The sequence below is a fragment of the Canis aureus genome, chromosome 20, assembly GCF_053574225.1.
Source record: "Canis aureus isolate CA01 chromosome 20, VMU_Caureus_v.1.0, whole genome shotgun sequence".
In the NCBI taxonomy this organism is placed as follows: Eukaryota; Metazoa; Chordata; class Mammalia; order Carnivora; family Canidae; genus Canis; species Canis aureus.
Window position 1 is genome coordinate 9586715 of NC_135630.1, and position 12853 is coordinate 9599567.

Consider the following 12853-nt stretch of genomic DNA (forward strand, 5'->3'; position numbering starts at 1 on the left):
CCCAGAGCGATGGAGCTACAAAAGTAAAATTTAAAAAAATGTGTAGACGTCTTTATAAACAGATCAAATGGTCTTTTCTGAATACAACGTTTAGACTTCTATAAAATATAACACCTTCGAGATGTCTTTGCAACGAAGGCACTGGTTTTTAGCTTTGTGAGGCAGTGGTTACCACAAATACACCCTGACGGCCAGGGCACATCATTGATGACATGACAAAAGAGAATTTGTCTTGGGGGATTTTCACCTTCCCTTTGGGCACTCGGGATTGCCGGATCCACAGATCATTCACACTGCCCTTGACTTCCCCAAACGCCCCCAGAGTGCCACACCTATGCCAACCCTCCCTCAGGGTTCTGACTTTCAAAACATCCCTCCTTTGGTGTATCTTTTCTCCCCTTGCTTACTCCTTTCTTTCCTAGAGCACTCTGCCCTCTGAGTCCTCAGAAGATCAAGTCGATAAATATATTCACATGGCATAATTCAATGCTAGGCTTTTGAATTTTATGAAGCAGGGAAAATAAGAAAGTTTGTTATTTCCATCTTTTCTACGTAGTTTCTATGCACAATAATTTCATAAAATAGAGACTAATACCTTTAAATTATGATATATATAATCCTATAATAAAAGGTATTTCTTCAGCTTAATACAAGAGAGTTTAGCAACTTCATGCTGACTTAGGTATGTATATTTTCATGATTTATTTATTTATTTATTTTAGAGAGAAAGAGTGCACAACAGGGCGAGGGGTAGAGGTAGATGGAAAGGAAGAGACAATCTCCAGAAGATTCCCTGCTGAGCTCAGAGCCTGATGACCTCACAAGGGGATCTTGTGGCCCTGAGACCATGACCTGAACCAAAACCAAGAGTCGGGTGCTTAAGTGACTGAGCCACCCAGGCGCCCCAACATGTATTTTTTAAATGGAATCTATTTTTAGTAGATGGAATTCAATAATATCATAACATTCATTTTCATGTTATCAGTTTACATGTAAAATTGCCAACTGCACAACCTACATGAAGAGACCACGGTTGTTTAACATGATCTGGAAATTTTTTTTTTCTTAAAGCACATTCATTGTCAAATATCAAATTTCACACGGAGGAACTTGACAAAACCCTATGTTTTCTCTTTAATTTGTTCATTCAGTATGAAATGTTCTGGGCGAACTATAGGAAAAGCCCAGTGCTTTGGCACAACTTCTCTTTGCAGTTTGCTGGTGAGAAACCTGAAAAATTAAGCCGTGAGCAGGATGTCTGGTTAGCCAATTTTCTGAAAAGAGACTATAGAGTGAGCATCACGTAGCATCTGCTGGCATATAGGTCTATGAAACCTGAGTGCCTTATTCACCCAACCTGGAGTCATCAGAAATAGACCTAGGAGGGAGGCTTGAGACTGGTAAACATTTCTGCATGCATATGCCAAATGCTGACCAGCCTTTGGGAACTGTTTGTGCAAAAGGCATCACTTACTTCCAAGGGTAATTTGCATTTGAAGAGCTTATTAACCAAAGAAGTGTCCAGTGACTTAGTTTTAGTGTGCTTAGAGTTCCTTTTGGGAATCCGATGAGAGCCCTAGACACTCTCTCCAGGAAAATGTCACAAACTCATATAAAAATTATGCAATTTCAGGAGATTAATGGATTCACAAAGCTCTACTCTAAATAAATGGAATTTGGAAAACATAAGGATGGAGTATAACTTTTCAGAAGCGTGGGAGAACTAACTATTAAGGGCATGGAAACTTCCCTACAATTTCTGGCTGTATCTTTGGTGGGTACAAGTAACCCTGGTTTTAATGTTGCAGAGTCAGGTATGTTTAATTAAGTACCTTCTTTTCTGTACAACTGCAAATAAATAGGAGGAGTATACTTCTAGTCTGATTAGAATCGAAAGATGTATTTTTTTGTTCTTCTAGCAAATTAAAGGATTACTGAATTATACCAACAGTCTCAGTTCATGCTTTCCACAGAAAAATATGGAAGAAATTATTGTCTTTGTATCATTAAAGACCTTTTGGTGTTTGACCAGTTACACCAAGATGGTCATGAGGAATTCATGCTCTGATGTAACATAGCTGCAGGCATTATGGTTGTCCTCCTGCTAAATTCTTCCATCTTGGCACAGCTTGCTTGCTTTCTTTCTTTCTTTCTTTCTTTCTTTCTTTCTTTCTTTCTTCTTTCTTTCTTCTTTCTTTCTTTTTTAAAAGATATATTTGTTTATTTTAGAGAGTGGGGAGGGGCAAAAGGAGAAGGAGGGAGAGAATCCTCAAGGAGACTGTGTGCTGAGCATGGAACCCGAGGCGGGGCTCGATCTCATGACCCTGAGATCCTGACTTGAGCTGAAACCAAGAGTTGGCTGCCCTAACCGCTAAGCCACCCAGGCATCCCTAGTACAAGCGTAGTTAATACTTGCATGATATTCCTTGGGAATTCAAATTCCTCCACATATAACAAATTATGTGCTTACCAAGTCCTGGAGTTTTATCTCTGATATTTCTCTTTTTTTCCAGTTTTATGGAGAAATCATTGACATATATCACATATAGGTTTAAGATGTAGAATATAATGGTTTGATTTACATGGACAGTGGAGTGAGTAGCCACATGGTTTCAGTGAACGTCAATCTTCTCATATAGATATGATAAAAAAATAAAGGAAAAAGGATAAAAGAAAAAAAATTTTCTCCTTGGGTTGAAAACTCACAGGATGTACTCTCTTAACAATTCTCTTATATATCCTACAGCAGCGTTAGCTCTAGTCATCATGTTGTTCCCTGCATCCCTGGCACTTATTTATCTTCTAACTGGAAGTTTGTACCTTCTGTCCACCTTCCTCCAATTTCCCCTTTCCTCCACTGTCCACAGCTGTAACCACAAGTCTGATCGCTTTTTCTACGAGTTTTGTTGTCTGTGATATTTCTATTGGTGAAAGAGATGCTAACAGTTAAAGAGAAATTGCATTGCTCAATATGCTGCATACATTATTCATGACGCAGAGGCATGATTCCCTTTTCCTTGCAAGGCTAATGCAGACCATCCATAAGGTGGAGTGGTTATCTATAAGCTCTTCTTTCTTTATATCAATTTGTTCAATATTAGCAGACGGGGTTTCTCCTATTGGACACATCACACACACACACACACTTTTTTTTTTTGCATTAACTATTTCTATTGCAAGCATATAAAAAAGACATAATATTTTCACACTTTTTTTCCCCAAGCATTTACATGAGAATTCTAAATTTTTTGAATCTCTTAAAAGCATCTGGACTCAGGAGCACTTGAGTGGCTAAGTCGGTCGAGTTTCTGATTTTTGATTCCCGCTCAGGTCATGATCTTGAGGTCGTGAGGTTGAGCCCTGTATTGGGCTCCAGGCTGGGTGTGGATCCTGTTTAAGATTCTCTCTCTATCTCCACCCCTCCTCTAAAGCAAAAAAAGCATCTGGACTGAAATGACAACCCATCAGCTAACAGATCAGTATAAATTTGGGTGGGTCGTCTCATTATTCTTCTACTGACTGCCTTCCATATGCCCCCCACCCCCACCCCCTCTCCCTGGTCTTCTGGAGCCTCTGGTATAAATAAGAGAAATTTTGGACTCAGAATGCAAATAGTGGCCACTTTTCTCATAAATAGAGATGGAGTTCTATTTTGGCTTTGCTAAATATTTTTAGCCAATATAAGCAAAAAAGATTTGCTTCAAAGCTAGGCTCTTAAGGGAACTCTGCTTCATCTGGCCTGAATGAAGAAATTTGCATTGGACTGACTTCAACCCCCTAAAATGGCAACATACCTGACTAAAGACACTGAAGCTGTTTAAGCCTAATTGTAACTAGATGAATGCAGCACTGTGAGAACATGACACAACTTAATTCAAGCTACAAGCTTGATTATTTTATTTTTCAAAAGATTTTATTTATTTATTCATGAGAGACAAAGAGAGAGAGGCAGAGACACAGGCAGAGGGAGAAGCAGGCTCCATGCAGGGAGCCCGATGTGGGACTTGATCTCAGGACTCCAGGATCACGCCCTGGGCCAAAGGCAGGTGCTAAACCACTGAGCCACCCAGGGATCCCCTATGAGTTTGATTATTAAGGAAACTAGGGCTGGGAAGTCATTGTCACACTGCTGACCTGAGAGAGAGTATACCTGTATTTTAGTTCCTATCAGGAACTTGTAGTGTAAACTTGATTTAAAGAAGGTTTCATTCTTCTTCATTTTTTTTTTTTGAGATTTTTTAATTCATGAGAGACATATACAGAGAGAGAGAGAGAGAGAGAGAGAGGCAGAGATATACGCAGGCAAAGGGAGAAGGGAGCCCGATGTGGGACTCGATCTCAGACCCTAGGATCACAACCTGAGCCAAAGGCAGACGCTCAACCACTGAGCCACCCGGGTGTCCCAGGAAGGTTTCATTCTTTATCTACAAAGGCAGCAACTGGAGTGATTGCATTCTTCTGTCAGAGATTAGCTAGGTGTTCACTTGCCTACTTCCTTTCCCTGGGCACAGAGAAGACCACATTGTCCAGCCTTGCTTATATTACAGTTGAATTGGGTCCATTTCAATGGTTTCTGATCCATGGGCTCTGAGGGGGAAGTGATGGGTACCATTTTCAGTTCTACTCATCAAAATGTCTTTATAATCACTCACATACTTTATCTTTCTGAAATTTGTTAGAGATGCAGTGTCATACTGTGTGGATCAGAGTCACTGAGGAGAGCTACCCTACACTGAGAAAGATACTTTAATCACTTGAGGCCGCGGAGTTGTTGGGTTTGTTAGTTACAATAGCTTGTATTCCTTATGAAAATTTCTCATTCAATGACCTTTGAGATGCTACTGCTGGCTAATGAGGGAGCTCCGTGAAGCAGTTCTTTAAAATCCTCCCTTAGCTTTTTATTTGGAAAAATGTCAAAAGCCTACAGAGAAGTTGAAAAGAATTAAGCAATGAACAGCCTTATATCCTTCATCTAAATTAACCAGCTGTTGATATTTCTCTACGTTTTTAGTATCTTTCCTATTTAGCTATCTATATTGTTTTCTTCTTCTAAACCTCCAGAAAGCAAGTCATAACCATGAAGATCTATCAAGCTTTGATCCAAATTTTATGGTTGAGGTGATTTTGTTAGAATGGGCAAGACATTTTTTTTCTTCAAAATCAACTATTTGCAAGCGAACACTTATTTTGACAATGTGTTTCCAAACATGGACTTTTCATAATTTTTATTATTATATAAACTTAAAGTTCATGGAATTGATCATAAAAGTAAAGATATTTGAAGAAAGCATTCATTTCTTTTCTACTTTTGTAAATAAAGCTTTGTTGAACGCTTACTGGTGTAACACACTTATGAGAGGTAGCTTCTGACAAGGTTTCAATGATCTCAACTGTTGTATTCATGCCCTTGTGTAACACCCTCCCCTTGAGTGTGGGCCGGACCTGGTGACTCACTTCTAACAAACAGAATATGGCACAAGTGTTGGGATGTTCCAACCATGACAAAAGCCTTTAACCTCTGTCTTGCTAGCCCTCCATCTTTTGCTGGAATTCTTTCCCCTTCTCATTTCTTGGCTCTGATGAAACTGGGCTGCCCTATGGAGAGGCCTTGGTGGCAAAGGCCTTCAGTCAACAGCTGACGTGGAACTGAATCTTGCCAACAACCAGTGGAGTGAGCTTGGAAAGCAAGTCCACTCCCAGTTGGCCCTCAAACGAGACTATGGCCCCTGCCAGCACCTTGACACTAGCCTATGAGAGATCCAGAGCTAAAAGATTCAGCTAAGCCACGCCCAATTTGTGACTTACAGAAACTGGAATAATGAATGATTCTTTAAGTTAGTCATTAAGTTTTGGGATAATTTTTTTTGAAGCAATAGGTAACTAATACAGTACTCTCTCAGATGATCAGGATATGATGATGGCTAAAGAATGATCTGTCTTTAAGGAGCATATTGTTTTAGAGTAGTTGCTAGAGTAGCTGTAGGAACAGCATCTTTAAGGAGAGGAGAGTGCTGTTCATTTTGCCAGATGTCATTAAAGGAAATTGTGTTGAGTTACTGGTACTGGGCTGGATTAGAATTTCACTACATTGATGAGTGGGAAGAGAACTAAAGGTATGAGAAGCAGCAAGGAGAGGTGTGAAAGAGTCTGGCATGTTTGGGAAGCATCAGGTGACGGTCTAGTGAGGTAGGATCACAGGTGAATGAGGAGGGGTCTGTAAGAGTACATGTGGGACATGAGGCTGCAGAGATTGGTTTTGATAGTAGGGTTTGTTCTTTAGTCAGTGATAACATGATGGACCCTGGGTTGAAATTGTTGAAATTGGTGTCAACCAAGATGTGAAGAGCACAGAGCCCAAATTTGAGGCAGGAAAAAAATCCCTTTGGTATTTTATCATTCACACGATCAGTGCCTAGATAATACCAAACTAACAAATTAAAAGATCATCACATTATTTGGTCTGATACTTGAAATGGTTTTGACTGATTTTCATCAAGTTCTTTGTGTGTGAACTTTATATGGTCTCATTCATTTGGGGAATATAAAAAATAGTGAAAGGGAATAAAGGGGAAAGGAGAAAAAATGAGTGGGAAATATCAAAAAGGGAGACAAAACATGAGAGACTCCTAACTCAGAAACGAACAAGGGATGGTGGAAGGGGAGGTGGATGGGGAATGGGGGTGACTGGGTGGCGGGCACTGAGGGGGGCACTTGATGGGATGAGCCTGGGTGTTATGCTATATGTTGGCAAATTGAACTCCAATAAAAAAAATTTTTAAAAAAGTTCTTTGTGTGTGGGTAAACATGGTTAAAATCTGTTTTGAGGTGATAGATGTGTTAATTAACCCTGTTGGGGTGATCCTTTTTTAACATATACATACATCAAGTCACTATGTTCTATATCTTAAACTGACACAATATTATATGTCCATTATATCTCCATAAAGTTGGAAGGAAAAATAATCCGTGAAAACACAAAAACAAACAAAAATCTGTTCAAGGAAACTTATCCCTTTATTATGGGTTTCAAGGGCCTTTTGACAGCAAGCCTTAGTCTTTCCATAGGAATAATGGTGGGGAATTCCTTTTTTTTTCACTTTGCCCGCTATTACCATATTCTTGAACATGAAGATGGTGCCAGGGATTGGGCTGTGTATTTATATTTAAATTCACATATGGAGAGAATCAAAGTGCCAAAAAATTATTAAAGCATTAAATCTCTAAAGGCTACATAAATACCAGAATCAGACACCTCACAAGTTGCTAACCATACAGCATCAATAAGCCCCATATCTCTCAACTACCCGTGTTATTAACGAGAGAAGAGTGATTCAGCCTGCAGCAAATGCTATTTAAAAAAATAGATATTTTCTAATCCTCATTACATGGGAATGTTTTCTGCGCTGGTGCCATTTTGTTGGGGGAAAAAAACATGCCTTTGAATCATAAATACGTCACTTCTCAAATTTCATTAAGCTTGCATTCAACTCTTTCCCAATTAAGCGGTCAAATAGTTTAGCATGACTCATTGTGTTCTTACTTCTTCTGAAGTATTAATTTTTCCTTCCTTGGGTTTATTTGCTTTATCCAGGGCCCTTTCCCTACTGGTAGCCAGTCCTGGTAGTCTTCTTGGATAACTGATATTTTCTTTCTTTAATATTTTCTTTCTTTAATACCCAGCTGGTATTAATATTGGGATGCCCATTTCCCCGAGAATCAGCAGGGCTTTTGAGAGGGAGGGGACTCCTATTTGTTGCTTCATGAAGTGGAACTGATGAAGTCCTGGGCTCCCTGCGGTTGGCCTGGCTTGGTTCAGTCATTGGAGCTCAGGGATGTTGATTCTCATGATGAGTCTGGCTTGTTAGATTCACTTTTTGCACTTCTTTCTCAGTTGGGGACATTTATTCAAGAATCATTGCTATGGCAGGCTGAGTGAATGGGGTCACCTTGGTGTATATGAAACAGCGGCACACATCTATCAATCCCAGATCTGGGCATGTTTGAGCCTGCTGCTTGAGAAGGGACAGACTCATTCCCTTGGTTGAGATTTATCTGATGCCTGATATCAATTGCACTTAAATCTCACTCCCCCACCTGGAGTACCTGCTGATATCTAAGTCCTCTTTTGCACACTTCAAGTATGGTGGTTGCAGTTCCAGAAGGAGAAAAGGTTGAGTGGAGGTCAGGTCTATAAAAATATCACAGGAAATCTGGGGTAGGTCTAAGAATCACTGTAAATTTTTACCTGCTCCTCTATGTCCTATAGTCTTACAAAAAAAAAAAAAATCACATTTCTCTAAACTACGTCTAAATTCAAATAAAAAAAAAAAAAACAACAACAAAGCCATCTCTTTTGAGTTCCATTCTACATAACACCCTAACTGTAAATGTCTTAAATGTTGATAAAAAGACAGAATTCGGGATCCCTGGGTGGCGCAGTGGTTTGGCGCCTGCCTTTGGCCCAGGGCGCGATCCTGGAGACCCGGGATCGAATCCCACGTCGGGCTCCCGGTGCATGGAGCCTGCTTCTCCCTCTGCCTGCGTCTCTGCCTCTCTCTCTCTCTCTCTGTGACTATCATAAATAAATAAAAAATTAAAAAAAAAAAAAAGACAGAATTCCTTTTTTTTTTTTTTTTTTAAGTTGTGTTTTCTCCATTGCTGTTGCTTATGACAAAGAACTTTCCATAGTCAGGGCATAAGAATATTAAAAAGGGAAGAAAAATCCCAATATCTGGGCTTCTCTTTATTTGCAGCCCTGTATTTCTGAGGCTACCAGATGCTTTAAGTCAAGAAAGTCAGGTTGTTTTGAAGGTTTGGCTGCTATTTCCTATTCATGGCTTTCCAGAGCCAAATGCTGTATGTCCCAGTTCATTATTGCTCTTGTTCACTTTGTTGGTGAACATTTCTCTATAGGTCAAAGTAAAGCAATGACTTGGTGTCTTTCCTCTTTCAGTGCAGACAGACATGACTTTAGAGTTAAGAATGGCTCATAGGTTGTATTGGTCAGGACATGCTCAATAACAATCAACTACCAACAGTTTAGTGTCCTAAAAAGGGGAGGTCTCTCTCTTGTTCGTGCTAAGTGCCCACCGGGTGGGCCCTGGGGGACTTTGTTCCTCGTCCTCGTCATTCTTCCTTAAGCTACATATTCATCTGGCACATTGTTGCTTCTGAATTTTCACGGGTGGCTATTTCACTAAATATTGTGTCATCATGGATAGAGATTGTCATCCGTGGAGCTTCTGATAATGGTCTCCTCTCTGTCCACTCCCTGACCTCACATTTCAGTTTTCTGGCAGAGCAGAATTTCACTTGTTGATACTGATTTCTGAGGATAGGTTCCACTGATTTCTGAGGATAGGTTATGCTATGGGAAAGGACAACTTCAAAATTACAGTGGCTTCAATGACAGTCTTTTCTCTTACTCCTATTACACATTTTAAGGGCCTCTGCTCTGTCCTCCTCACCCAGAGATCCAGGCTGAAGGAAGCTCAGTATCTGCTTCTCCAGTTGACCATGGTGGTGCCTTGGTTTACGTGTTGCTACATAACAACTCTGAAACACAGTGGCTTAAAACAAGTATGTGTTTGCTCACTATTTTGTGCCTTGGGTTGGGCTTAGCTGGGCAGTTCTGCTTTTCTTTCTTGGGATCACTTATGCAGCTGCAGTTAGTTGGTGAGTTAGTGGTTGGCTGGGGACTGGCTGCTGCCGGGTGGCCTCAATCACACGTGTGGGGTCCACTGATACTGCTGGTGCAGCTGGGATGGCTGATCTCTTTAACCGCCCAGATTTGAATCTTCAAGGATTCTAGCCTGGGCTTGTATACATGGCAGCATTGTTCCAAGCAAGAATGAGAGGCAAAGGTTTAAGGCTTTTTGAGGACATCGTCCTTGTGACATCGTCACTTTCACCACGTTCTGTTGGTCAAAGGAAGTCATAGAGCCAGTTCAGCATCAAAAGGAAGGGAAGAGCCCACCTTTTGATTGAAGAAACCACAGAATTTATGGCCATTTCCACCAAAGCAGGAAAATGGGGTTGTAGCAACATCAGGTACTCATTCTCCAATCTCTTGCCTGGACATGATGATTGTCATTTCTACTCACATTCCATAAACTAAAGCAACTCATACAGTCATGCCCAACTTCAAGGATGATATAGAAATGACTCCTACCCTTCATTAGGAAGGTAGAAAGCTGAAAGTATTTGGTGAATGGAAATAATGATGCTAATAGAAGTTTTCCAATAGTTGAACATTGGAATAGCTTCTATTTTTAGGAATTGATAAGTTTCTTGAATTGATTTTCAATAGTGTGCTGCTCACATAGAAGAATTAACCAATCAGATTCAAGGCTCTTACATGATGTATGGGCTGTTTGTAAGACTTTTATGGTGCTATTTTGTACATGCTGAAGCTTTCCCTAATGTTTTATTATTGTGTAGCTTTGCATTGACTATAATGATCTTTGCTGTTTGTCATCAGTTTTTTTCAATTTTTTTTGAGTGTAGCATCAACATAACAGACTTCAGATCGTTCTTAAAGTCCTCTCATAATGTTTATTACTTATTGATAAGGTGGGTCATCAATGTGTCTTTTTATTTCCTTATTTAAAAAACAGCAATCCAATGACATGGGTGTGAGTATGACTAAACAGACATCCTACACGTAATGGGAATCTCATATGTCACAAATTTAAATTTAGTAAATTTACTAAGTTTAAATTTACTAACAATTACTAGTAATATTTTGACATGGACTTTGAAGAGATGGCAACAATTTGGAATCCCTGTGGAAGTTGTACCGTTTTAGTCAGAAATGGTCCTTGTTTCTGGAAAGACTGGTGAGAGATTAAGATATGTAAATAGAAGTCATAGAGTGTTCTTCACTGTTTTCTTTTTTTTTTTTTTTTAAGGTTTTATTTATTCATTTAGAGAGGGAAAGAGAGCAGCAGGGGTGTGGGGTGCTCCATCTCCTGACCTTGAGATCACGACCTGAGCTAAAACCAAGAGTTGGCCATTTGGCCGACTGAGCCACCCCGGCGCCCCTCCACTGTTTTCTTGATGAGATTAAATAAACCATGTCAGGTAAATAGCTATACACAACTAGATATATATAAAACTTTTTAAAAACTTATTTTTTTTACAAGTATAAGTTTAGATTGAGTGACTTAGCCTTACAGTCTGTTGAAAAGTGAGTTGGCTGGCAGAGCGAGGCAGGGAAATCTGAAAGGTGATGCAGATATGACTATTGTAGGAGGCAAAGAGTATGGGCTCTGAAGCCCCGTGGGTCTGGCTCCGGACCTGGCAGTGTGAGTACAAGCACACAGGTTGGCCACGTTTCTAAGCCTTCCCTGTTTGGCTGTGGCCATGTGACTGACTTCTGACTGCTAGCATGTGAGCTGCAGGAGCAGGGCTTCCCACTTGCAGGCATGCGCCAGGTATGCACTTTCCATGTGTGATCCCCACTCCCTTTCCCCTTCAGCCAGCTGAATGCAGATGGCGAGGGGGTGGGAAGGGGGAGCGCCAAGGTGAGGGGATGGGCGGGAAGAGAACTGAAGGGATAGAAGTTGCCTGGGTCTTTCTGAAGTTGACTTTGTGGCAGCTCCCACTTATCCGGGAGTGGCAGTAGGTACACCTCTACTGCCACTGCTGCATCTGGCAGCATGAGCAACATGAGCAACAGTGCTGTACTTTGGTGAGCCACTGGGACTTGGGGGCTTGTTTGTTATGATAGCTAGTGTTACTCTATTACATGTGTGGGTTTAGGTGAGGCACATGGTCCTTATCAACTTTACTTTCCCCACCTATAAACTGGGGCAACTCACACCTACCTCATGGGATTGTCAGAATTAAGAGAAGTTTAAGATTTAGAAAGTGCTTCCATAATGCCTTGCATAGAGTAAATGATCAAGAAATGTCAAATAACAATAATCATAATAAATTGAAAGGTTAGAGTATTGCCTTTTTGAAGTTGAAGCAAATTATTATTATTATTTTTTTCAGTTTGTCCTAATGGACTACGAGATTAGTTATGGTAAATAGCTTTGGGAAGACTGAGAGAATTAACAGTTTATTAAACACTTAGTTGGATACCTTAGGCGAAGTAGAAAAAAAAAATAGAAGAATGCCCTACTTGGTTTATTTCTTTGGTGTTGAGAAGTAAATCATACAGACCAGACCACATAAGGAACATGAAACCAGGAGCTCCTAATTCGCCATATGCCTGGACTTCAGCATCTGTTTGGTAAGACGAGAGAGCTGATACCAGTGTATACGAGGCACTGTCAAGATGCCTCACATGTATTGACTCCTTTATCTTCACAGAATTCGTAGGAAGTAGGCATTTCTATTATCCTCATTTTACAGTTGAGGAGATTGAGGCACGGATCGGTCAAGTGTTAACTTGTCTAAGGCCACCCTAACAAGCAAATGGCAGAGCCAAGATTTGAATCTGACAGCCCAGGTCCAGAGTCTACACTTTTGACAATGATGCCACACACTCTGATAGACACCAGCAGGGTAGGTGCTCCATTTGTTCAATAAATGAATGATGGTTCTTGGCATATTTTCAGAGGCCTATAACGCCCATGTGGGATTGAAACCTTATGGATAGCAATCAGATCCCTGATCCTTTGAAGTATTAAAATATGATGAAAGGTGGTGTAAGGAGGTGTTGGAGAGCCACACTAGATGTATCAGATGCTAAAACGAGCTCAGCATTCGGGGTGAGTTCACGAGATGGGCATGGCCTCTGCTGGCTGGTGCTTGCTTTCTGGTTCATAGATATTTGGACTCCACTCAAACTGTGGGCTAGCCTAATGAGACTTGAACTGGCCAATAAACGTAAATGCGCCCT